At 44.9% G+C, this 26,274-nt stretch overlaps 1 protein-coding gene across 3 annotated transcripts in view; it reads right to left on the bottom strand.

Annotated features, from left to right (window-relative positions):
* SLC19A1 (solute carrier family 19 member 1) overlaps positions 1–26,274 on the bottom strand; it is a 405,409-nt gene that overhangs the window by 255,829 nt on the left and 123,306 nt on the right. Inside the window, exon 1 of one of the 3 annotated variants that reach the window (XM_069616069.1) lies at positions 24,338–24,916. The exons of 1 other annotated variant lie outside the window; for it this stretch is intronic. The gene's annotated coding sequence lies outside the window, so the exon portion shown is untranslated. Of the gene's footprint in view, positions 1–24,337; positions 24,917–26,274 lie in introns of those variants that run through there. One more of the 3 variants, XM_069616066.1, reaches the window with a different exon arrangement.

Below are 26,274 nucleotides of genomic sequence, written 5' to 3'. Positions count from 1 at the left end.
AAGACAGTTCTGAAATGACAATGGCTGCCACCCAATATTGTAAATAGATATTACAATACCTTTGCGTAACCTAGATTCAGGCTATCTTGTGCACACCCAGATCTGTATATTATACTGTGAGAATTACTAATATTTACTTCAGGCTTGTTTAATTCTCGCAGTCAATATTTTGCTCTAGGACCTGTACAGTGCTCTAGAGTTAGGTCTTTTTTTAAATAAAACTACATAACAATATTGATGGTAAATGTGTGTATGCAAGAAGTGGACCTTTTAGTGGACGCTGGAAAATCTAGTAAAAGTGAATGGTGAAATCAAGCTAAACAGGGCAAAACTACTCCATATATTCGCGAAGATCCGTGCACTAAGAATTCTTCATTCGGGGGATATGGATTTGGTGCAGATCGACGATTGTGGTATGGAGATCGACGATTGTGGTATGGACAAATTAGTTGCACATTTCCATTCCCACCTAGTGGCTCGGCTGGTATGGGAACACATGGATACTTTCAGATCTCTGGGGTTCAATTTATTCAGCTTTACATCTCCTGGTCAAATTCAGTCTTTTTTCTCAAACCATTGTGTAAGAGATTACTAGTCCTTAGTTGATCCGTCTGCACTGCTGATCAAAAAGAGATGTTTCCATGGACACTAGATCGGTTTCCAATACTTGGCCTAAAGTTAACATTTCAGAGGAGCAAAATGATTGGTCTTCGCTTGCAGCTACCATTAACATAAACACAAAAGGGCTCTTTTCTAATCTTTAGCTGTAAGGGCATCAGTACTTTGACATGGAGTTTGTGTGGTTTTGCGAATATTGTGAAAGCGTCCAGGAGCAACTCTATTTTTGAGGGTCAGTGTTACAAGTGACTATGTTTATTGATTCCCTTAAAATTGATGGATTCAATAAGTATTCCAAAGTGGCAATCAAAGGTCCAAAGGGTCGCCCTTCAGGGGGATTAGCCATTGGGATATATCTTAATCTTAATACTCATTCTTTTGAAATGTGCACAGCCAACAATGGTATATTGCAAATAACAAGGGGGGTCCTGGGAGACTCTCTGCCAGACAGGAGTCCTGGTTACAAGAGCCTTACCCAGAGTCTTTAGCTCACTATCTTTCACAGAGGAAAAATATCCTAAACATATAAGTCTTTGTCCTGCCCTGGGGCAGTCCAGCACCGAAATGCTGGGCAATTCTCCTCTGAACAAGAGTTCCAACAGCAACCCCAGACACGTGTTTCGGTCTGGTTGAACCTCATCAGTAGGGTGTAGCTGTGCCTCTCTAAAAATAGTGAGCAAGGGGTCCACGTCTGGATTCCCCTAGTAACTTAGGGTGAGACCCAAAGTTACTTGAAATATGCAAATAACAAGGGGGGGTCCTGGGAGACTCTCTGCCAGACATGAGTCCTGGTTACAAGAGCCTTACCCAGAGTCTCACCCTAAATTACTAGGGGAATCCAGACGTGGACCCCTTGCTCACTATTCTTAGAGAGGCACAGATACACCCTACTGATGAGGTTCAACCAGACCGAAACATGGGGTTGGTGTTGGAACTCTTGTTCAGAGGAGAATTGCCTAGCATTTCGGTGCTGGACTGCCCCAGGGAAGGACAAAGACTTATATGTTTAGGATATTTCTTCTCTGTGAAAGATAGTGAGCTAATGACTCTGGGTAAGGCTCTTGTAACCAGGACTCATGTCTGAGAGAGAGTCTCCCAGGGCCCCACCCCCTGTTATTAACAATGGTATATTGGTCTATTGGCAGTGGGAATTGTTTTTGAGGACCCTCCAAGTCAATTGTTAGCCATCAAAATCTACTGGGATCCGGAGAAACAGTGCTACGCTATGCAATCTGTTGTAGATGATACTGTTGGGGACTGGTTGGGTAAAGGTTTTGACAATAACATGATTATTGGAGGGGACTTTATTTATGTTTGCGCTGCAGAGCTGATGTCTAGCGTTAGAACCCCAGCCCCTATAAAATGGGCTCATTAGTTTCTTTTGATGGACGGTTACTGCAGAGTACGTACATGGACATTTGGAATAGGGATGTAACGGTATACCGTTAAAGATACCGTGAACCACTTAATTGAACAATAATAACCGTCACATTGTTTATACCGTTATACCGTTAAGTGTGCTTTTCAATCTGATTTGGAAAGGCTGCAGTAAGCAATTGCTGCACAGTCTTGGTTTTGCACTGTTGGATGTGCCGTCTGCCAAGTAGTTTCAGTTGGAGCAGTTTTTAATGCCATTCCATTAACCGCACGTGCCTTACACAAAATCAGTATGTTAGCAATAGGAAGAATAGATCCAGTGCCAAGAAGGAAAAGGGTTTACTTTGGGGTGGCGGCTTTGGGGTTTATATATTTATAATGGATAATGTTCTCTAAACATATGGCAATGGGGGATTTCCCTGGTTCTATCATTGAATTTACATATAATAAGTCATACTGCGAAATTCACTCATCTCTGTGGGTATTCCCTGCTGCCATACCAAAGGGTAACATGTCCGTGATGAGAGAGAGAGAGAGAAAGAGAGAGAGAGAGAGAGAGAGAGAGAGAGAATAATATATATATATATGTATACTACCATCAGCCTCCATTGATCTGTGGCATGCAGGTTATCAAGATGGCAACATGTTCATCTTCACCAGTAGCCAGTGGGGAAGCAAAAAGCCTAAATGACCACTTAAGAAAAGCTTTTCAGTTTGCTTTGCCAGTTGCAGCAGGCCTCCACCCCACCCCCTCCTCTCCACACGTGTGTTTGTGTTTGGTGGAAGCAAGGCATTTCAGTGGAAAGTATGTTGAAAAGCCCAATTCTGGCCCTGGGTGCCTGGTTTTGTTTGTGATGATAAATCTGTCAATGTATGACCTTTTAGAAAATAAATGTTAAGATCAGTTAACTCCACCTGTTATACCGCGATAACCATGATATACCGTCATTTGGAAAGAAGGTTATCGTACCGTCATAAAACGAATACCGTGACACCCCTAATTTGGAACTTCATCTTTTGCTCCCCGAGGGCTGGTCGCCACTGATGAAAACTAGCTCCTGGCAAGTAGGTTTGATCTCCTCATGGATGGATTAGGTCCATGTGTCTTTGATTGTATTGTCATGGATTGATTATATCTACGTATCTTTGATTTTATTATCTTTGTGCTCACCTTTACTGATTGAAAATACAGAGTTTAGCGACCATTTGATAATTACATTTAACATGGTTAGCATACCCTGCTACATCCTAGTGCTACATAGTCTCACTTGGCTTAACATTTGTATCAGCAACCTTGTCTCGATGGAGTATCCATGGAACATCAACCAAAACCCTATCGCATCCCCCACTTCCACGTTCAAAGCCACCCCCTTCTTACCTGCTCTGAGCCCCCTCATTCGAGACGCAAGTATTAGGCCTACACCATTCCTACCCAATTTATACATTGACCCCTCTTGGAATAAGAATAATACTCCCACCATACTGACCATTGACAAAAACTTAGCTAACCTATATACAGGTTTACCATCCACCTACCTGGAAACCACTGTCAGAAATACTCGACTGAGGGCTAGGTTCCTCACAGACCACAGGCAACTAGCTAAAGACACTCCAGCTAAAACCACTGTCAGAAATTCTAGATTGAGAACTAGGTTCCTTACAGATCACAGCCAACTAGCTAAAGACACCATAAAGACACCCAGTAAACCCACAGAACAGCTTGACCCTAAATTAAAACACAAAAGACAGTACGGTAAGCGAATAGATACCTCAGCCAATGAAAGACATAACCCTACACAGAAGTTGCCGTTAAAAAAGGGGCTCTTCTAAATGCCACGTCCATCATAGTCCACGCAACGGAAATCGCTGATTTTCCTATCTAACAATTTAGAATTCCTTGCAGTAACAGAAACTTGGTTGCATGATGCAGCTGGCCCAGCCCTTGCATTAGCAGTACCCAACAACTACTCTATCCTGAGTGTCGACAGATCTAACTCTAGAGGAGGAGGTACCGCCACTATTTTCAAATCCACGCTAAACATTAGATTAGTCACATCGCCTCCCGTCGCCTCAAGTGAAATCTTATCAGTCAAATTCCAAACCTCATCTAAAAACACTATCACTATTCACCTGATATACAGGCCCCCAGGTCCATTAGGATCATTTGAAGAAGATATTTCTGCTATAGCGGTGGACAACATCAAACTCACAGCGCAAATCATTATCCTAGAAGATTTTAACCATGGTTATAATGACCCTAAAGACCTATCCGCCACGCCTGTAGCTAATGTTTTACCAGAACAGGACTTCTCACAAAATATTACCCAACCTACACATGAGAAAGGTAGGACACTTGATTGGGTAGCAGATCTAAACTGCAACATTATAATAAAGGAGTCCTCACCATTATTATGGACTGACCACCACTTTGAGCTCAACATCAACAATCTAGAGTTGATAAAAAGCATAGTTGCACCACCTTGTCTCACTTGAAACAAACATAATATCACAGCGAAGGCTATCCTACCCCTAGTATTGCCTACAATCAATGCCTTGCATCCTACGCATGACCCGAATTTGATTGTAGAAAGGTGTAATGAAGCCATGACCAAAGCCATTGATATATTAGCCCCACTAAAACTATAGCACATCTGAACTCCTGGTTCACCCCTGAACTCAAAGTTCTACGCACAGAAAAGAGGAAATTGGAAACACTCTGGAAGAACACCCCTTCCGCTGAAAATAAATCTAAACTAGCAACTACAATAGCCACCTACAAAAGTGAGATCATCCGCACCAAAAAAGAAACATTCAATGACGGAATAAACCAAGCAAGTTCCAGTTCAAAAGAACTGTTCAACATCCTAAGAGAGCTGGAAAATCCTAACACCCCTGCAGACACCTGCAGTAAAGATAAACCATGGTGCACCAGCATCCAAAATTCATTTACTAACAAAATCACTGGTCTACAAACTAAAATTGCCAACAAACGGCACCAATTAACCACCAGTAATCAAAGCAGTCCCATTACGCCAGCCCCTATAAACTCCAATTCTGGCTTTATATTTTCCAATATATCAGTTCCCAAGGTACAAAAAAATCATAGCTTCACTGAAACCCTCTAATTGTAAGGCAGATAGTTGCCCAGCACAAATTATAAAAGATGTGGCTAGAGATTTAGCACCTTTTATCACCAAACTAATCAACTCTTCATTCTCCAGCAACTCTGTACCATGTACCCTTAAGGAATCATGGGTGCTCCCCTTACTCAAGAAACAAACGTTAGATCCATCCATACCAACAAACTACAGAGCAATCACTATGGCCCCTTTTCTTTTAAAAATATTAGACAGGGTTGCATACTTGCAAATCCAAGATTATCTTGAGACTAACAAATTACTTGGATCACGACAATCTGGCTTTAGACCGCAACATGGAACGGAAACAGCCCTTGTTGACCTCAAAAGCCAGATTGACGAACTAAAAGACAAAAGGTAGAGTGGCAATTCTACTTATCCTTGACTTATCGGCGGCCTTCGATCTGGTCGACCATATGGTACTTTGTGACCATCTTGCATCAGCAGCTCACTTTTCAAGTTCAGCCATCACATGGATCCAATCATTCCTTAACAAGACCATGCATGTCTTCTCACCCACAGCAGCTGCTGACCCCATTCCCATCAGTTGCAGCATGCCACAGGGCTCATGTGTCTCGCTCACTTTGTATAATATTGTTACAAAGCCCCTATTTGATAAACTGGATCGCCTGGGCATCACATACACAAAGTACGCTGAAGACACCCATTTACTCCTACCTTTATCTGGCTCCTACGACACTGACCTATTACGGATCAATGAAATATATACCATCATTCAGACATGGATGGCCCTCCACAGCCTCTGCTTGAATGATGATAAGACTGAAAATTTACTGGTCGGATCACATTCTAACCTTCAGAAACTCAGCCCAAATTACAGTAGCATCTGTATAGACGGGAACAATATACCCATTGCCAAAGATGTCAAAACCTTAGGCTTTTACTTCGATGCAAACTCCACTCTAAACATGTAAATTTGACTGCCTCAGCCACTGCTTACACTGGCAAGCTGATCACGGTGTGCAGACCTTTATTGTCGCCCAACAGTTGTCTCATATTAGCCAGATCACTTATACAATCCAAACTGAACTACTGTAACGGTCTTTATTTAAGCGCCAACAAATCCATCTTGTACAAACTACAGATTCTGCAAAATAATGCTCTTAGAGCCGCCCTAAATATACCTAGAAGAGAGCACATTTCATCAACCAGGAACCTTTGCAAATGGCTTTCCATACAAGACAAAATCAACCTGAAAACTCTCTGCCTCACCCATAAAGCTTTGAACCACCGAGCCCCTCCTTACCTCACTGACAAATTCACTTTGAGATCTTCCACCCGCACTACAAGATCCTCTAACATATCCTGCCTACTGGTACCCAGATATCACCTTAAAAGAGCAGGCAGCTCCAGTTTCCCTGTACTGGCCGCTCAACTTTGGAACACACTTCCGCAAGACATAAAAACTATACAAGTCTTCAATAAATTCGGAAGCTGTGCCATGACCTGGCTACTAAATAAAAACTAACTTCATCTCCTGTTCGTAGCCTCTGCACCTAATGTACCCATACATGCCACTGTTCATAGCTGATTGTACCACTACCTTGGCCACTTACCTTATGCCATATGTACTATTTTGTATGCTCTGTGTCTAGTAACATTTACCTTCATGTATGATTTGGTATGATTCAAATCAAGCCACATCTGTACCTTCTCTAATTACTATAAAATGTTTTTAAGTCTTCTCTATACTTGTCTAAAGAACTGTATCCTGTAACCATTATCCTGTAACCTGTACCGTTATCCTGTAACCTGTAACCCGATCTTATCCTCGAGCGCCCAGATACCTTTGGGTCAGTCGCACTATATAAATAAAATAAACAAACTATTGCCGTTCCCAGACAAACACATGAGCGGAGACCATTGATGTGCATGGTGGCCCGTGATAGGGTGGGGGGGGGGGTGATCTGTGAAATGGAATGATGCCCTTTGCAACAAATTCCTGGTTGCGATTCAGCATTTATTGTTTCAACAACTTCAGGAACATTTCTATGATGACCTCTCTGTTGAACGTTTTAACGAGATAATGTTTACTTGTTTGAGGAGTTGGTCCGGGAAGGGTATGACTGAGGCCTACACATATTCACAATGCTAGGGTCGCAACAGTAAAAAGAGTGAAGAGGGCACAGTTAAAAGAGCTACTACGAACGAAAGACCTCGAGCTTGGCGAAGTGAAGCTGCTTAAAAATCTTGCAAACATAAATAAACTATACAAAAAGCTTAAAATACAGCTACACATAAACTTTACCCAGAGCACCTTGAAGCTTTTACAACATTGGAACATCTCCAAATTCTGGGACTCGGCCAGTACGGTAGCAGGGAATAACATTAAGAGGGACTTGAGTTGTATAGATGAAGCAACTTGTGTCCACTTCTATGGAGAAATGTTTGCCAGTTATGCGAAGGAGCCTTTAATATTTTTTCCTTAGGTATCCTATGCGCAACCCCAGTGGTCTCAAGACGACGTGTACTCAGTCATTTGTAAAGTCATATCCTCTAAGGCCCCGGCTCCGGATTGTCATTCTCCTTGCACTATTGAGAATGATCCTGATCTGTGGTCTGGCATTTTGATTTCTCTATTTAGGGACCTTTTGGTAACACAGCAATTTCCCCCAACCTGGAAAACATCTATAATTATACCCATTTACAAGAAGAGTAATCGCTCTAATCCAATGAATTACAGATCTGTTGCCATTCTTGACGCATCAAGTAAGATATTTGCAGCAATGTTATTGAGGGACTAAAAAAAATGGGTGAACAACTCAGGTATTCTATCTAGTTTCCAGGTTGGGTTTTAGGCAATCCCTCGGTACAACCTTAAATGTAACAATAATGTTGCACATTCTATCAGAAGTGAAAAGAGGGGCGATAAGAACCACATGAATTGCTTCCATGGACATGTCTAACGCCTTTGATCGCATTAGTAAGGTAAAACTATGGAGCAAACTTTTATCATGGAATATTCCAGCCCATTGGTAAAAATGTTTACGCTTTTACATCGGAACACTTGGGTAAAAATAAAGCTTACTAGAGAGGGTTTGTTGACCAGACCAATTGATATATTTATAAGACTAAGATAGGGTTGTGTCCATGTGCCAACACTTTTTAAAATATATATATATATATATGTATATATATATATAAAAATGAAAGGTCGGCGAATGTAAGCCTTCCACTAGTGAAAGGCTTGCATTCGCTGACCTTTCGTTTTTTGACCAAAAACTGTTTGTCCTGCAAAGAAGTGGACTTTGTTTTCGGGTTATGCCATTGATAACCTTTTAGTGAATGGATCGAAATCCAAAATTGTTGTCTACACCAACAAGAGAAAGACTATGTATTGGCTGGTGGGGGATTCTCGATTGGGAAAGGTACCCTTTCTGCGATACCTGTGTTACAGTTTATCTAAAACTATTTCAGTTTCAGATGAAAATGACAGATAAAAAGCAAGGACAGAGCCTCTGTTGGCCCAAATGAGGAGAGTTCACACGGGACCGTGCAGATATTCCCAGCCGATGATTTTGTGTTTCTATACCGCCAAAATTGTGCCTGCGATAACATATGGGTTGGACGTAACTTCGGTGGATTTGGGTTCTTATTTGAACACCGTACAAGACACTACATGGAAAAGCACCCTGGGGTTTAGCTCTTTCGATAACCAATTAGAAAACGAATGAACAACACCCACACCCCATGAAACAAATGCATAACTAGAAAAGACGGCGCGGTAGGCCAGACCAGAGCAAAGTGCAGGGAAGTGGAGTAAACGTCTGGGAGACCCAGATGTACCCATCCCCATAGAAAGTCAAACTGGAAACAGGGGAGAAAGATGGTATCGACTCAATTGGTCCACAGATAGACAGCACTTGATAACAAGGGCAGAAAGGGGCATCCCGTACTCAAAGAGATGGACCAAGGGGTACAGGGAGCACAATGAGTACCCCCCCACCCAGGGGGGCACATGGTGGTGGTGGCTGCTGCACTCGGGATGTGCTAGGGGGAAGGGATGTGGGTGGCAATTGGTCTGAACACTGGTGGTGTGGAGAGGGTGCTGCCACTGATTAAAGCCGTCGACGATCCACACCTCTGCACACAAAATGGGAGTGGTAATTGCAGCACACAACAACATATGACAGGAGAAGGGATATGTGCTGCAAGCAGTCAAACGAAGAGGGTAGGATAGGGTGTTGCCACTAACCTACCCTACTAAAAAACTCATACTTACGCATACACCTCTCAAACTCCAAACTAAACACAACCATACCTCTTGCTCACTGTGCTCAGGGTTGTCCTCAAAACTTAAGTGTGGCGGCAGACTCTCGAGTGGGTACCTTCCCAAAGAACAGGTCAATTGGCCTTGTTCGTTCTCATAGAGGGGCACCTAGGACTATTTTGTGATTGACACTTTTTATATGAAATTCAATCCGATCCGGAGGATCCGATTGCTAAACCAGCTAGGACTGAAGAAAAATAAAACCTTTACGAAACAGACTGGAGAGAGACCATTGAGCAACTGGGGCATATACTATGTATAAAGAGTATGGCACTTTTGTCAAGGAAGAACTAATCTGTCAAGATATATTTACGTGCAACCAAGCGCGACTTGTCTACGTGAGGTTTGAATTGAACCAACTACTAACTCTGGAGTATCAAGGCCCTACAATTGGCCTGTTCAGGGTGATGCTGTAGACTTTGCCATATGAGAGATGAGAAGGAAACCTTAAAACATGCATTAATATATTGTTTTTGCACCAACGCTTTAAGGAAAGTGCATTTTAATCCTTATGTTTACGCCCATTTGGAGTATGGCGGAGAATCATTGTGATGGAGGGGAATAGCGTTGCTCTGTTAGCACGGTATTGGTTTTCAATAAAGGTTTTTGACATGCTCCATGTACAGATTTAACCAGGGTTACCAATTTTACTTTATCGTGTATAAGAACATTATTGCTGGGGTTTTATGCACTGTGGCAAGAGGAATGGGGGGTGGGTGTGTGTGTGTGTTGTGTGTGTTGTGTGTGTTGTGTGTGTTGTGTGTGGGGTGTGTGTGTGTGTGTGTGTGTGGTGTGGGGGTGTGTGTGGTGTGTGTGTGGGGTGTGTGGGGTGTGTGTGGGGTGTGTGTGGGGTGTGTGTGGGGGTGTGTGGGGGTGTGTGCGTGTGGTGTGTGCGTGTGGTGTGTGCGGTGTGTGTGTTTTCAATTTGTAAACCATAACAATTTTAAAAAACAAAGTGGACTTTTGCTTTTTAGAGTGACCAATTATAGTAAAATAAGACACGAGGTGCTTAATGGGCATAAAAAGTACACATCAATCCACTAAAACTGTCCAGTAGAGTCACATCCGAGTCCGGCCAGTCAGGATTGCACACAGAGCAGTCAGTTGAGAGAGTTTCCAAGACAAACGTCATGTCCTCCTCCCTCCTCCTGGTCCCAGTTCTTAACTTGCGAGACGTCAGCCTACCAAAAATTACTGAACTAAAAATGTAATGTCATTTGACCTCTCCGCTGAAGTGGGGGGGGAAATAATGTCCCCACTCACCCAGCTGTTTGTTCCTGTCTTCCAGCGGGCGACCTTCTATGAGCAAATAACACATGCTCTTTATTTTTTTGTTTCAATACATACTATTGCGTACAAGAATCAGTCCTGCCGGCTCATAGATTCACCTGGTGGTGCAGAATATGACAGTTATGACCAGGGGGCATAAATTCAAGTTGCAAGCTACTAGTCAGCATTACATAAAAGCCACTCGCCACCTGAATTCTATACATAGACGCAGCAGATCATTTCTTAATTGCCATGAGTCAAATATTACTAGCCAATGGCTAGTGACGAGTGAAAATTGTGCACCCTATTATGACCCACATGAGATGCCCTTCTTAGCAGGTGCACCCTACATGGCATGTTTCTCCCATATCCGCCATGTGACAACCAAAGTGTTGCACAGAGGAAGCACATCTGCGTCATGCGGGAATGGAGGAAGACACTGCCAAGCAGGGGTGTCACAGTATTGGTTTTATGGCGGTACGATAACCTTCTTGCCAAATGACGGTATATCATGGTTATCAGGGTATAGCAGGTGGAGTTAACTAATCTTAAATATTTTCTTAAAGGTCATAAATTGTCAGCATTTTGAAACTTGTCTCTGCACATTTTTAGTTGATCCTCCAGGAATCTAAGGCGGCTGCAGATTTGGTCTTTCATGGCACTCACTTGTTGATCGCCTTGAATGAAAGACCGACTAGTGGAAGTGTTAAAATGCACATTTTGAACAAAGAGCTGGCTGCTCAGTCACAGGTCATCGCTTTGAAAAATCGGCCTCGACCTGCATTATTTTGGAACCACATGGCATGGGCATCATGACCACTGCGATCAGTCATAAAAGATTGCTTTGATAAAGCTTTATCCCATGAAAGGGAGAAAAGTCACTCATGTGAGGTCTGAAAGCCCATGTCATCGTGTTTCTTTTGTCAAAATGTCATAGCTAACACACACTCACCAAAAGATTGCATATTGATCAAATCACTATAGCTTGTTAACCATCTGCCTGGCGTATTATAGAGGTCTGATGTTGGAGTCACCACTGACCATGTAATCCTAACAGGACAGCGTTCAGTGGGTGCTGTTGAATTCCTTCTTGATTCTTGCAATACATGTTAATTTACCTTCTTAAAGATAGTGGCACAATATCGGCCACCAGGGGACGCACGGATGGTGTACTCTTCCGTGTGAGCTCCATCCCCGTAGGTCTGCGAGGTGACCTGAGCCCCCACCCCGCCACCACCCACGATGAAAAAAGCAGAGAATCGTGCGTTGGAATGCCCCTGTACCACCCTGGAGAAAACCCGACCGAAATCGGACCCGGGAAGCCCAAGTAAACTTCGGGTGAAGTTCTTTGCCGGGGACAGCGCAAAATTGAAAGCAAACTGGCTGGGCCAGTGAACGGGCCCATCGGGAGAGCGACGCGCAGCCTGAGAGGCGCTGGCCAACGCGCCCCCCCGGCCCACAGAGCTACTCCCTGAGGTGCCCCCAATCGATCCACGGCGTGGACCCCCCCCAGTCACGCCTCCCAGCCCGCAGACTACTGGAATACAAGGAAGGCCCAGCCGAGAGGTAAGCTGCGCCTCCAACCGCACGCAGCCCACACTGTCTGCCGTGGCCGCGGTGCATCGGAGTGCCGCGGTTTGTGTACAGGGCCCCGGCCCTCAAAGGGATTAACTGGGCCCACATATTGGTGTGTCTCCGCAACGGACGTCCTGCGCATCGTGAATGCGTACTCTGGCAAACACGGATGTGGCGTGGAGCCATAGTGAGGCCCCCATGGTTTGAGAAACCTCTGCCCTGGGAGCCCTGCGTACCGCAGCGCATAGACACCTGACTGCAGGACCTCTGCCCACTGGAAAAGTATGACCTATGGTGTCCGGTCCCCCTCAGTCTAAGCCACCAGCTAGAAGGCTTGACCTGGGGGCCTGCTGCTTCCCCCCTTGAAACCTCATCAGGGGCAACAGCCCATACGGGCGGCAGATGAGTAATCAATCCACTAGGGCAGTGGCAAGACGATGTTTCAACCAAGTGGCTTGCGAAGACCCCTACTCTCAAACCTCTAACAACAAGAGGTGCATTTCAGGGCTGCCATAACTTCTCTGAACACCCACAACGCACGTTGTCACATGCAAAATGGAGATGCACGGGGCGAGGTGAATGCCAACATCGTACAGTCCCCCACCAGCCCCCACTCTTTATGGACACGTAGCCTTCCGAGCCCCGCATATCATCTGCTCCTCCCAGTGCACGGGGCAAGGATCCTCTGGACTGAGGGTAGGGCCCGCGAAACAGGGGCGTGTGCCTCCTCAAGTCCCCGGTATCGATTGGAATTGAAACCAGGGAGACACCTTCCAACCTCGCCCCTATACCAGGGGCCCTGCAAATTCCAAAGATTATCTGCTGAAGGATATCCCCAACTTATCCATTCTGCAGGGTGAGCGCATTACCGCTGGGTGAACGCAAACGACTAAGAACTGTGTGAGGTCGCAGCGCAGTCTGAGGGTGAGGCCCTCACGTACTACCCACACCTGTCCGAACCAGAGACATCGAGGTGAAGCACCCAAGTATATGCAAGCCAAAATAAAACTAGCTAGTTACGCTTACGCTCCCCTCCACCCACACACTCCTCGCCCCCAAGATGGCAACGGAATCTGTGGCACACGGAGAGGCAGCAGCCACGAAAGGTGACATAGCAGCCCTCCTGACGGAGATAAAAAATATGGGGGCAAACATAGGGGGCAAGATTGACAAAATCACCAAACGTATAGACAAGATTGAGGACAGGTTGGAGGGGGTAGAAAACAACCAAGCCTCGATAGATACTTTAGAAACACAACTCGAACACAGGATCACGGATCTCGAACAGCGGGAAGAGGAATACAGGCTAAAGATGGATGATTTGGAAAATCGGGAGAGGCGAAACAATCTACGTTTTTTTGGGATCCCGGAACAGGATGGGGAGACAGAGGAGAGCCTGAAAGCAACACTTCATGATATCATCAAAATCTTGGCGGCAGATGATGAGATTGACGAACCGAGAACCGAACGGATCCACAGAGCTGGGTCCCACCTGGAGGCCCCAGATCGTTCCTCGCCCGCTTCCACAGATACCAGGACAAAGCAAAGATTCTCGAGAAGGCAAGGCGTGGAGGCGTGATCACCCTCAATGGTGCCCAAGTAACCATATATCAAGACCTATCTGCCATGACATTTGCGCTGAGAAGGATGTGTGGCCCCCTGACAAAATGGTTGAAAGAGCGGGACACCCGTTATCAGTGGGGATACCCCTTCTCGCTCTCTTTTGAACACGATGGCATGAGAATCAGACTACAGTCGGAGAGGGAAATAAAGGCCTGCCTATCCGAACTTGTTGATCCCCGTGAACGAAGGGAAGATGGAAACACTCCGAGAAACGAAGGACGAGATTGGAAACTCTGAGGACCTAAAAGGCAGAGAGTCAAAGGGCCGAGAAAATTTCAGAGAGGTAACAACTCCCCAGAGGGGGACAAGTGAACTAGACCAGCGGCAACTACCTTGACACTACGAGTATGTTCGAGACAAGGGCCGCTTTTGGCCCAACACAAAAGTTATATTTGCAGGTTGTAAGTTGGGGATGAAGGAGGGTTCGAGGGGGGCTCAGACTTATGTGGTGTTTATTTTTAATAAAAGTACCGCGCGACGATGGTCCCTACTGGTGGTTCGTTGCTAGTTCAGTGAATCTAACTGGACCTGCTCGGACGCCGACATATGGGGGGGAGGGGGTGCGTGGGAGGGAGAGGGAGGGATTTGCAAGGCAAGGGGGAGGGTACAACTGTTACAGAACTTCTACTCACCGCTGAGATGGGGAAAACACTAATATTGGTTGAGGGCTTGGACCACAAGGTATGGCGATCCATTGTTGTGAATATCGCATTGTCATATACTGATGGCCACTTCTGATGCTAACATACGAGGCCCCTTGAAAGTCGGGACACTTAATGTCAAAGGCCTTAACTCACCTACTAAGAGGTCGTTAGTGCTACTGGAATTCTGAAGGGCTAACATTGATATCCTACTCTTACAAGAAACAAAATGTATGAAGGGGGAGGAGAGGTCCATCCTGGGGAAACGTTTCGGCATGGAGTTTTGGGGCTCGGGAGCACTTCGTAAAGGCGGAGTGGGAATCCTTATCAGAAAGGGACTTGATTTCCTTGTCTCCAAAAGCTGGCCAGATGCAGTAGGGCGAGCCTTGCTAGTTGTGGGGACTATAGGGAAGGTGGAAGTAACGATTGCCACAATCTACTCTCCCAATGTAGGACAGTTCCGATTCCTCTCTAAAACTGTCCCCAAAATAATGTTGGAGGCCACCGGCCACTTTATACTAGGTGGGGACTTCAACCTATGGGCAGATCACGAGTTAGATCGGAAAGCGAGGCGCCCAAACGTCGAAGTTCCTGTGAGAGAGGAACACAGTGATTTTGCAAACATGATGCAGATATATACGCTGGTAGACACATGGAGGGTGATGCACCCTGATGAAAGAGGGTATACATTTTATTCATCCCCACACAATACTATCACCCGAATAGATTACAGCTACCTTTCACGAGAACTGAACACCACCACGCATTCAGGGATTACCCCAATAACATGGTCCGACCACGACATGGTCACAGTTGATATACAGTGGGAACATCTACCAATTAAGGGCGGGAAGTGGAGATGTAATGAGGCCCTGTGGAGAGATCCTGTTTTCAAGGAGGAACTCGAAACAGAGATCAAAGAATACTTTAAAGCCAACAATACCGGGGAGGTCTCTAAACAGAGTGTGTGGGAGGTGGCCAAAGCAACCTGGAGGGGGATCCTCATACGGGATGGAGCTCGGAAGAAATGAGAAAGAACCCTTATTGAGAATAAGCTTCAAAGTGAAATATGTCAGCTTGATAGAGAAGCTAGGGTGGGGGACACCATAGACCCTGATAAGATCCAAGAGGCCAGAAAAGAAACGGAGGAACTCCGCCGCCTAGAGCATGGCCATATAGCACGTCAGCTACATTTACTGAAGCAGAAATTCTATGAAAAGGGAGATAAGGCTGATGCGCTGCTAGTGGCTAGACTCAGTATTCAACGGGCAGAACGTAGGGTGAAAGAGATCACATATCCAACCCCTGACCAAGCACAACATATACCCCTCATCCCAGAACTGTTTGCAAACTTCTATGAGTCCCTATACACTTCAGGAGTAGACCCACACTCACAAGAGATAAACAATTATCTCACCAGCATTGCTCTTCCAAAAGTGGCAAGCACTGACTCGGCCCATCTTGAATCCCCCATAACTGAAGACGAAATACACGAGGCGATCAAACGATTTACACTGGGCAAATCCCCAGGTGAAGACGGATTCACTGCCGGCTTCTATAAAACCTTTTGTACCCTCCTAGCTCCATTCCTGACCACCCTATTTAATGAAATCCTTGACATGGGCATTGTCCCTGATTCCTTCATCCAAGCACTCATATCAGTCATTCCCAAGGAAGGCAGAGACCCCAAATGTTGCGGATTATACCACCCCATATCCTTGCTCAATCTTGATGCCAAACTTTACACAAGAGTCCTGGTGTCCAGGCTAGAGGTCCACATGCCCCATCTTGTCCATCCCGACCAGGTAGGGTTCATAATTGGACGACAGGGTGCAGACACCATGAGAAAGACTCTCCATTTGGTCGAAGCCTCCCAAACCATGTGCAATGATCCCGCCTTACTCTCCATTGATGCTGAAAAAGCCTTCGATAGAGTGGAATGGGGTTTCCTTGCCGCAGTCCTCCGTGCTGTGGGAATAGGACCAACATTTAGAAGGGAGATAAAAGCAGTTTACACCGCTCCAAAAGCCTCAGTGTCTGTCAATGGGGAATACTCAAGATGGTTTGAGCTGAAACGTGGTACCCGGCAGGGATGCCCCCTATCGGTCATCCTCTTCGTCCTCTCTGTAGAACCCTTTGCCCAAAAAAATACGACAGGATACCCAAGTAACAGGTATGCATCTAGGGGACGAGGAATTCAAAGAAGCGCTGTATGCCGATGTCCGACTTCTTCATGTGACAAACCCCACTACATCCATTCCCAGGGCTCTGTACCTCCTGGACGAATACAGCCAGGTATCCGGGTTCAAGGTTAACAAATCCAAGTCCATACTTTTCCCCTTACAGGGATCAATGGAAACAAACACTGAAAGATACCTGACCCTGGCCCTTATGATTGAACACGAAAAAACGAAGTACTTAGGAATACATGTCACAAGATCGCTAAAAGATTTATATGAAGCCAATCTCCCAGCGCTTCTCCAAAAATTTCACGCGGACCTTACCCGATGGGATAACCTAACCATATCCTGCCTGGTTGGGGCATTTAAACGCGATAAAAATGACCTGTCTCCCAAGATTTCTATACCCCTTTCAAATGCTCCCCATTCAGATGCCACGTCAATTCTTCGCAGAAGTCAAGAAGGCGATCCTAAAATTCCTAATGGCAAGGGAAAAAGCCCAGAATTACATATTCCAACTTGACATTACCGAAAGACAAGGGTGGAGTGGGTCTTCCAGACATCCAAAAATATTACGAGGCGGCTCAAATTACGAATCCTTATTCCCCATCTTCGTAACCAAAAAACGCCCCAGTGGATTTCTGTGGACAATCACTATCTGTCCCCAGCAACAATCTCTGAATGGCTATGGGCCCCAAGAAGGAGAGTACTGAAGAAATCTAAGGCACACCCGATGTTTGCAACCATATGGGACATATGGCGAGAGGGCAGGGATAAGGGAAAGATCACCACATGGCCATCACCATTAAGTCATCTCTGGTCACTGGGCATTAACGACCAGATCCCTAATGTGGAGAGGTTTCAAGCTTGGTATGAGGCAGGCCTGGAGCAGGTGGGACAACTCCTGAAGGACTCCTTCATCGCACACCCTGAACTAGAAGAGGCACTCGGAATAGACACACTGTCTGCATTCCACTTTCTGCAGATCAAGGGTGTTTTGACAAAACCAGAATGGAAGGACAAGCTGAGAAGGGAACTCACCCCGTTTGAAACTATACTTGACTCCAGGACGGAAACGAAAGGGTTGATATCTGTTTTGTATAAAACACTAATGGAAGCCGGAAAGGGAACAACAGAACCGCTTAGGTTAAAATGGGAAGGGGACAAGGGCGAGGATATCGATCCGGAGACATGAGATAAGTTTTGTAGGGCAGCACCCAAAGCTTCGATCTCATGCCAGTATAAGTTGCACTCGATCAAATTATTGAATAGATGACAATATGACCCGTGCAGGCTCTCCAAGATGTATCAGTCATCTAGTCCAATGTGTTGGCGGGGATGTGGGTCCGCGGCTGATTACTGGCACATGTGGTGGGGTTGTCCTCAGATCAAAATATACTGGAATGAAGTGCTAGGTTGGATTAGGGATCTAGACGCGATCCAGCGAACAGCTGACCCCTACTTGATCTTATTTGGTCTCGAGAAAATCAAGGATGAGTTGAGAAGGGTAACAGATAGCTGCACCACTGTTAGCTGTGAGGGTTCTATTGGCCATGAAATGGAAATCCCCTGTAACCCCCACAGAAAAAGAATGGGTTAATGTAACCTCCAATATGTGCATCATGGAAAAAAATCAAGGCATCTATACACGGGAAAGCCACGCAATGCGACATCTTATGGTTGGTGTTTGTCAATAAGTATATGCCCGGATTAGCTCACTAGCACCTAGCGAATGACCAGTGCCATGGCCAGTGAAACATCATGATAACCTCCCGAACAAGGTATGTCTCAAGGTCTGACAAACCTATCAACCAATCCACCAAATACTAGACAATACATCTCTTGGCGGCAGATTATAAACTCTTGTGGGGTGGAGGGAGGGAGGGGGGAGGAAATGGGAGAACAGCAGTCAATGTTTATTGACATTGTAAAGAGGAGTTAAATATTGATGGACCGGAATGCAAGAATTTTGTTGAAATGTGAAACTGAATCTTCACCGCGTTTTCTATTCAACTGCAATACCTGCTTTTATGTTATGATTATTAACTTTAGATGTACGAGCTGTAATCTGTTTGATATAAACTCCAATAAAATTAAGTTAAAAAAAAAGATAGTGGCACAAAAGGTTTTTGAAAATGACAGTTAAAATACATATCGGCACAAATATGGCCTAGATCACCACATCACCGCAGCCCCATCATTACCATTTCCACCAAGTCTGAGTGCATTAAGACCCTTGTCATGCGAGTTGAGACAGAGGAATGCTTTCATGGGTGGTGTCACAAATCGAGGATTGACCTGAGAAATATCTCACCCCTATTGCTCTGGATACTTCAAATGGAATGTAGAATCTGTCCTGCCTGCTCGAGTCCAGTTCCATATGCAGACGGCAGGTAAAGGATCAAGCGAAGCTACAACTCTAGTGCCAATGTGTAAATCTACACAGAGCACAGTTGGGGGGGCAGTTTATATACTAGCACAAAGCATTGATAGGCCCAGTGTTCATACAATCTACAGAGCTAACGCGTTTTGTAGACATGCATCCGAAGGACATCCAGTTAATTCCCCCCTTTCGAATTCTAGGATGTGTAGATCCCCATCTTTCAAATTGGTGGGACAACTACAAAATCGGCTGATCTTTACCCAACTCTACTGATCACAGAGAAAGAGTGGTCACAGCATCAAAGCTGCATTTACTAATGTGGCCTCACTTTCCCTATGCTATTGACTGCCAAACGCCACATCCCACAGTGCAAGATCCAGAATGCGCAGCACTTGCTTACAGCAGCCTTTCCAAATTAGATTGAAAAGCTCACTTAATAGCTGCAGGCCCTAAAATGGTATAACAGGATAAACAATGTGACGGTTATTATCGTTCAATTAAGCTGTTCAAAGTACCTATAACGGTATACCATTATACAGTTGCACCCCTACTGCCAAGATGAGCACAAAAGCAAGGCACAGCAATCTGCCAGGGCCGGAGTTTGAGGCGCAAACAGTGAAAAGCCAGCGACTCATCATCAGGAAGGACATGGCCACTCTGACTGCACTTGAAGGACTTGATAAAGCCTTCAGCATTCTGCCAGCACGTAGCTAGGGCTCAACTTCCCACAAGTGTGCTGACAAACAGGACTATTTTCCTGCGAGTATAGGTACATGGTCAGATTGAAGGGCTTCCCAGTTCTACCCTGAAAGGATTGAAAGCAGGAGAAGATGAAAGGTTTCACTCCTGCTCGAAAGGAAAAGGCGAGACATAAAATGGAGAACTGTTGCTCCAGATTGCGCTCCATTAAGAGATGCCCTAAAGCAATGATCTTGGCACATCGAGGATCCAGCCTCCTAGAATTCCTGGGACCCTCCCTAAAACCTCTCACCCTTACAGCATCTGCAGCCAAACAGCGCCATTGTGCTAAGCTGCTTGTGCTAAGGCCCTGACTCCCCAACTCCTACCCTGGCTGCAGTTCCTTTAGATCCCAATCCCTGGGAGCAGCTGCAGATGAGCAAGTCGATGGACTGTGGTGGTGCCGGATGAAGAGGGAGCGGTGGGGTGGGGTGGTGGCTAGCAAATTCCCTAGGAAAGATATAGGCATTGCAGATACATACATTTGTTGATCCCCAAGACAGGTCTGCATGTCTAACAGAATGTTCGGGACCTTTTAATGAGAGCAGGGAGAACCAGAGAAGGCTTCCATCCCAAAAGGATAGACTGAGCTCTATTCTCAACGTATTCCCCATCTTACTTGTCTTCTGCAATTGTGCTTTCTTCTTTTAGACAAGCTATTATTGTTCCTTTAATCATAAAACCTGCTCTGGATTCCACCCTACCTGCTAGCTCCATCTCTCTCCTTCCTTTTTTCTCAAAAATTACTTCAGAGAGTCATCTACTCTCAAGTCTCATCACAATCTTCACTCACTCAAAGTTAGCTTTAGGCCAGCTTATTCTACTGAAATTGCTCTCCTCCATATCTCATATTCTCTTCTCTCTGCTTGCTACCTAAAACCCTCTTCTATTCTCATTCTTCTTGACCGATCCACAGCTTGACACGGTTCATCATCCCAGTCTTCTTTCAGCTATGGCCCCTTTTGGCTTCTCTGGTTCCATACTTCAGTGGTTTCATTTCTATCGTACTGACAATACTCTTTTTGCCTCTTAAACTGGTAAATTCTCCTCATCAATACCAAGTCCCTGAGGGTTCTGTACTCTGCCCACTTCTTTTTTCCCTTATGAGATTGTGCCTCCTCTTTCAATCTTTGTTGACACTTAATGTTATGGACTCAAACCTTTCTTTCCTTCTCTTTTGAATTTCTTCATACAACTATCTCTGCTTATCTTTCAGCTGTCCAGACTTAGACGCATAGAAATGTTTTCCACCTCCACCCCCTCGAAAATGTTGATTCTTTTCTTTCCTGCTTTGTTTATTTCTCCCCCTTTCCACCTCTTTCCCCATACCCTCCCCTCTTTCTCTACCAGAGCTCATAACTTAGATGCACTTTTGACTTTTTTCTTTCTTAACACTGCTTGCACCAGTAATTTCCATCTTTTATATTAGCCAAGCATGCACCTTCTTCTCGTTACATGCTACTAAACTCCTCGTCAATTCGCTTTTTGTCTCTACTCTTGGTTATTGCTCTGCTCTTCTGGTTGGTCTCTCGGCTTTCTAGCTCATCTCTGCTCAGTATATAATGCAGCTATTCGTATTATATTTTCCTTACCCTCTCATTGCTCCATTACTGATACTCTTGCTTTCCATTCCCTTCTCTCATTCATTTGATACTCTTACTCTTCGTCATTTTCTCTGTATTGTCTTTTATGTATGCATGCCCTTGATTCACCTAATCTTTTCCGTCCTCATCCATTATACCTCCGTCACAATCACATCTACTTTCTGTTCCTAAGCCACCCTGTGCTTCATCTCGATTTCGCTTATTCCCTTTCCTTGCCCCTAAAATCTGGAATGCTCTTTCCCCAATCGTTCGGTCCTCTACCTCTCTGCACATCTTTCATACTCACTTAAACACTCAATCATTGCCCCACAATTGACGATTCATTCCATTCCTACCTGCTGCTGAAGTAAGTGTATTATTATTTTCAAATTAATTTTACTATCACTATTAAGATTGTTCAGGGCTTTGGCGAAAGCACAGTGACAAAAGAGGCTTCTCCTCGCTCTGACTGGGTGAAAAGGAGAGTGGAGACACCACTCAAAAGGGAGCATGAATCTTCAAACTTTGCACCACTGAGAACAGCAGTGTACTCTCCATAAGAAACTCAGTTGCTCCTCAAAGGTTTCCAGTGACTCATTCCTTTGCTGAAGGATGGCCGGGACTGCGAGGATCCAGTATAAATAATTGATTGAGTGAGTATTCATACTTGCATCCAAAATTGCCTGTGATGTGATCAAAGCAACAAGATTGGAGGATGGATCATTATAGGCCAGGAGGCAATACTGGCTTAGGCCACAGAATGGAGAAGAGTTGCAGAAAACCACCCTGCTTTGCCATCCCATCATTAGCCAGAAGCTTTTTGGGTCCCTGATAAATAAATTGGTCAAAGATGCTGAAGAAGACAATGGCGTAACAGTGCCCCCAAAACCCAATACTTCCCAGACCAAGACTCCTTACAGGTACTAGCCTGAACACACATACCGGGCACCCTGAGGGTCTAGGAAGGGCAGGTTTCATGGAAAGGGGGCCACAAGCACACAAAGCTCAAGACGAACGCTACCTCAGCTCTAGCAACTTCATAACTCCAGGTACCAAGATCCTCATCTACAACCTCCAGTGGGTAGAGCCTCCAGAACTTGAGCAGAGACTGGAAAGAATAAGAAGCAGATGCCTGGCCCCAGGACATTGTTCATGCAGAATTACGACTGTATTTTGTTCAAATCCCTAAGACTCTAGTCTAGAGGTTACTCTGTGGCCCAGGAATCTCCAGACACCTCTAGGATGGGATTGGGAACTCCAGAGACGGAAGTCATATGCCCCGTTCTCAGGGGAATATGGGGAGAGAGCACCAGCATCTTCCTTGCGCAAACGCCTTGGACGAGTGTTGCCCCATCACCAGGTTCATCACCAGTACCCCCTTCAAGATGTAAACTCTCCATGGGATATACAGACGGGACCTCCTGAAATTCATTGACCTCCAGGATGCATAATTCGACATCCCCAACCTGCAGCGGATGCAGAAGGTGCCCATTATTTGCAGTGGTGACAGACCATTAGCAGTTTCAGGTGCTGCCATATGGTCTACAATCCATTCTCAGAGTATTTACAGATGTTCTTTCCACCAGTGTAGCAATATTACACTCCCAGGATATTAATGTATGTCACTATCTCGAGTACTGGCTCATTCATGCCCCATCTCGAAACCATGCAGGGATGGACACCACTTTTGTGAGCAGCCTTCAAGAGAGGGTTGGATGCATATTGAATATGAAGATGTACCATCTGTCCCATCACATGACATGGAATATATTGGACAGCTTTACGGCACTAGGGAAAAAAACTAGTCTACCTTCCTCACCAAAGAGAGCACAATCTACAATCCAGTTATCAGTGTTAATAAAGGACTAGGGCATGGCACACCAATGGTTAATAGTTGCGATGGTTATGGCACATTAGTCTTTGTGGATCCCTGAGCCAGACACCATCTGCCTAACTTAACGCCGCAAGTTAATTGCTCTACTTATTGTTTTGTTGGTCCGGTTCTCAATTGTAAATTGCTTTCTCTGTTACGGTTATAATCTTAACTGTTATATGTATCCCATTGTTAAAATGTGCAGCGCTTTGGTGTAAAGCGCTATATAAACTAAATAAATAGAAATACAATAAGCCCTGAGCCGCGGGGGCATTCCCCGACTCGGTAATGCCCCAGCGGCTTGGGGCTTATTGCTTAATTATGCTTGCCACTATTGTCAATCCCTACATGCAACTGATTGAATCGCTTACCTTATTTAATTTATTCATTAGCATTGCTTACCATAATATTACTTTTGATTGGAAAAATGCCTCTAATTTGTCCTTCAATACTTGGTGGAACTCCATTTCCTCCATCCACTGTATTGAAAAATGTCACGCCTTTACTGTAGATCGTTTACATACATTCAACAAAAAATGTAATGTTTTTATTCAATACCTCGATAATACTGAATAATGATGTTCAACCATGTAGCATCAAAATTACTATGCTTAAACATTATCAACCCCCATATGTATACCCTCTATTGTATCTTGTTCAGTCTATTCCCCTGTACTCTATCAATTTGCAATTTAACTGTTTTAGCTTATTATTGTATACAAAATGTTCTTTATCGTATGCCTGTTTCAAATGTAAATTAACTTGCTTAATAAAAATTATTAAACAAAGAAAAAAATTGCTAACTGCTAATTAAATTACTGGTAAATAATCTTGTCATACAATTCACGTGTGAGAACCAGGTAGGTAAGAGTTCAGAGACAGTAAGTTAGGAGCTATTCAAAAGTACAGCGAAACAGCGAAACAAGTCAAGTAGTTCAGGGAGTCATGAATGAGAATTAGACTATCAGAGTTCGATAGATAATTCAGACAGTTCCATGACATTGGCAATGCCGCAGACGGCAGGCATGAAAAGCAGCTGTGTTAATTACCTGCTCTCCGCTTGCGTCAGTCACTTCTGCCGCCTGATATCTGGAAGATAGATCTTTTGTATAACTTTGTTGTTTCACCAATTACAATTCCTTCTCCGTCTGTACTTTACGATTAATTGACTCTCCCGCTTTTATTGCTGCGAACCGCACACAGTCGAGTAAACAGAGCAATCGCTGGCACTGTTTTTGCAAAAATAGCCTCGCAGCTTCTGCGCTGCCTCCAGCCTGGAATTCTCGCTCAGTTGCCCGCAGTCGTTTATGATAAGCAACGTTCTTTGCATTCTCTGTCTTTTGGCATACAGTCGTTTCCGATCAATGTTCTTAACTCTTCTGTCTTACATTTGACTAGCTGTTGTACAGGTCGTCGTTTTTTTTTTTTTTTTTTCGGCAGTGTGTAGCTCGTGTTATTTCCCCTCAACTGAGTGAGCTCCTTCTCCTCCTTCTCCCCCCTCTTCCTCCGCGGGCAGCAGGGCTCACAACCAGCTTCTATTGGTTGAGCTCTGAGCCTTCCCATTGGCTCGCTCTGGTAGCCGGCACGGAAGTGACTGACCTTTAGGGCGGGTGTAAAGTACCCGAACTGACAGGTTGCTATGCGGGGAAGTTTAAACCACTCACAGAAGAGACCGTGGTTCTGTGTAACCCAAGGATTTCCCAGACTGTCAGTATTCTGTAGTTTCAATACCCTCTTTCTCACGAATGTTTCACGAGCATCATCTCTGCCTATTACCTCCTACCTGATCCTTTCGTGCTAGTGCAGTATTCCTATCTCGCCGAGGTTCCTCTTATTCCCCCAGCCTGTCCGACCGCTCATGGGACTTGTAGTTCTCAGGTGAAACTTCTGGGGCATAACATGGAAAGTAACGCTAGCCCACAGTCTGTACTTCGGGAAAAATGGAGAAGGACTAGTGCTTTCATTGTTCCAGGTTCAACTGCCGACCTGGCTGTTAGCGATACCTTGCACCGAGGTTCCAACACAGGGCAATTGACGTCTAGCAGTGTTTTAACGAAATTAATGTAAAAAACGAGGAAGCAGTCTAACGGGCCATTTCCTTGCCTGGCGGGAAAGAGAGCAACACCTATTTGCAAACTACTAAAGGAAAGAATATAAAAACAATCAAGTAGAATGCAGAGCTGCCTACATTTGAAAATCAAACACGCTGCGATTTCTGCTGCTCACTAACACCACACAAAGTAGTCAAGCCATTGCCGCCCGCAACTCATGGTAAGCAAATATAGGCAAAGCTAACGGTTTACACTTTTGTGTAGGCATGGCATGGGCAATGTCAACAGCTGGAAAATGGTATGAGCTGCATAACGCTCAACCTTTTATATCCCCATCGCAGGTGAATAGAGTTGATTGTTTGTATTTTTTTTTGGTGAGTGAGACGCCCTTTAAGTGTCTAGGAGTGTAAGCGACTTGACAAGTGCATGAACTTAGCTGTAGACACCCACCCAAAGCGCATGAGTTGTGAAGCTTGTATGAGTAACTGCATGTGATTGATAGCAATGCATGGAGAATGCCCATCCTATACACAAGCCAGAACTTCAGTACAAGGATACACACCCTGCTTATAAATAAAGTGGCTGAAGGAACACTTGGTAAGACATTTTTATTACACTAGTAGTATATTTACAACTGAAAGAAAGCCATTGACACTGCTTAGAAATAGCACTAACGGCTCCATACAGAACAAAGTTTGATGTTATTGCTTTTTGGAGCTAGCTAAATGAAATCTCAGGAGGCTATATCTCTCAACTCACACGCTTTTGGTAGGTCTCACTTTAATGGGCTCTACCCGCCAAAATTAAATGTGCTGTTTTCACCAACCCAGGCAACTAAGAGGGTTTGGGGGTGGGTGGGGGTTGGCCAGGTAGAGGGCGGGAGTGGCAGGAGGGATTAGCGTGGGCTTGGGAAGTCACTGGGTGGGAAATAACCA

This window comes from Ambystoma mexicanum, chromosome 9 (assembly GCF_040938575.1).
Source record: "Ambystoma mexicanum isolate Mex_15411 chromosome 9, UKY_AmexF1_1, whole genome shotgun sequence".
In the NCBI taxonomy this organism is placed as follows: Eukaryota; Metazoa; Chordata; class Amphibia; order Caudata; family Ambystomatidae; genus Ambystoma; species Ambystoma mexicanum.
The sequence above is the reverse complement of the archived record's forward strand: the minus strand, read 5'-3'. Positions and strand labels throughout refer to the sequence as shown.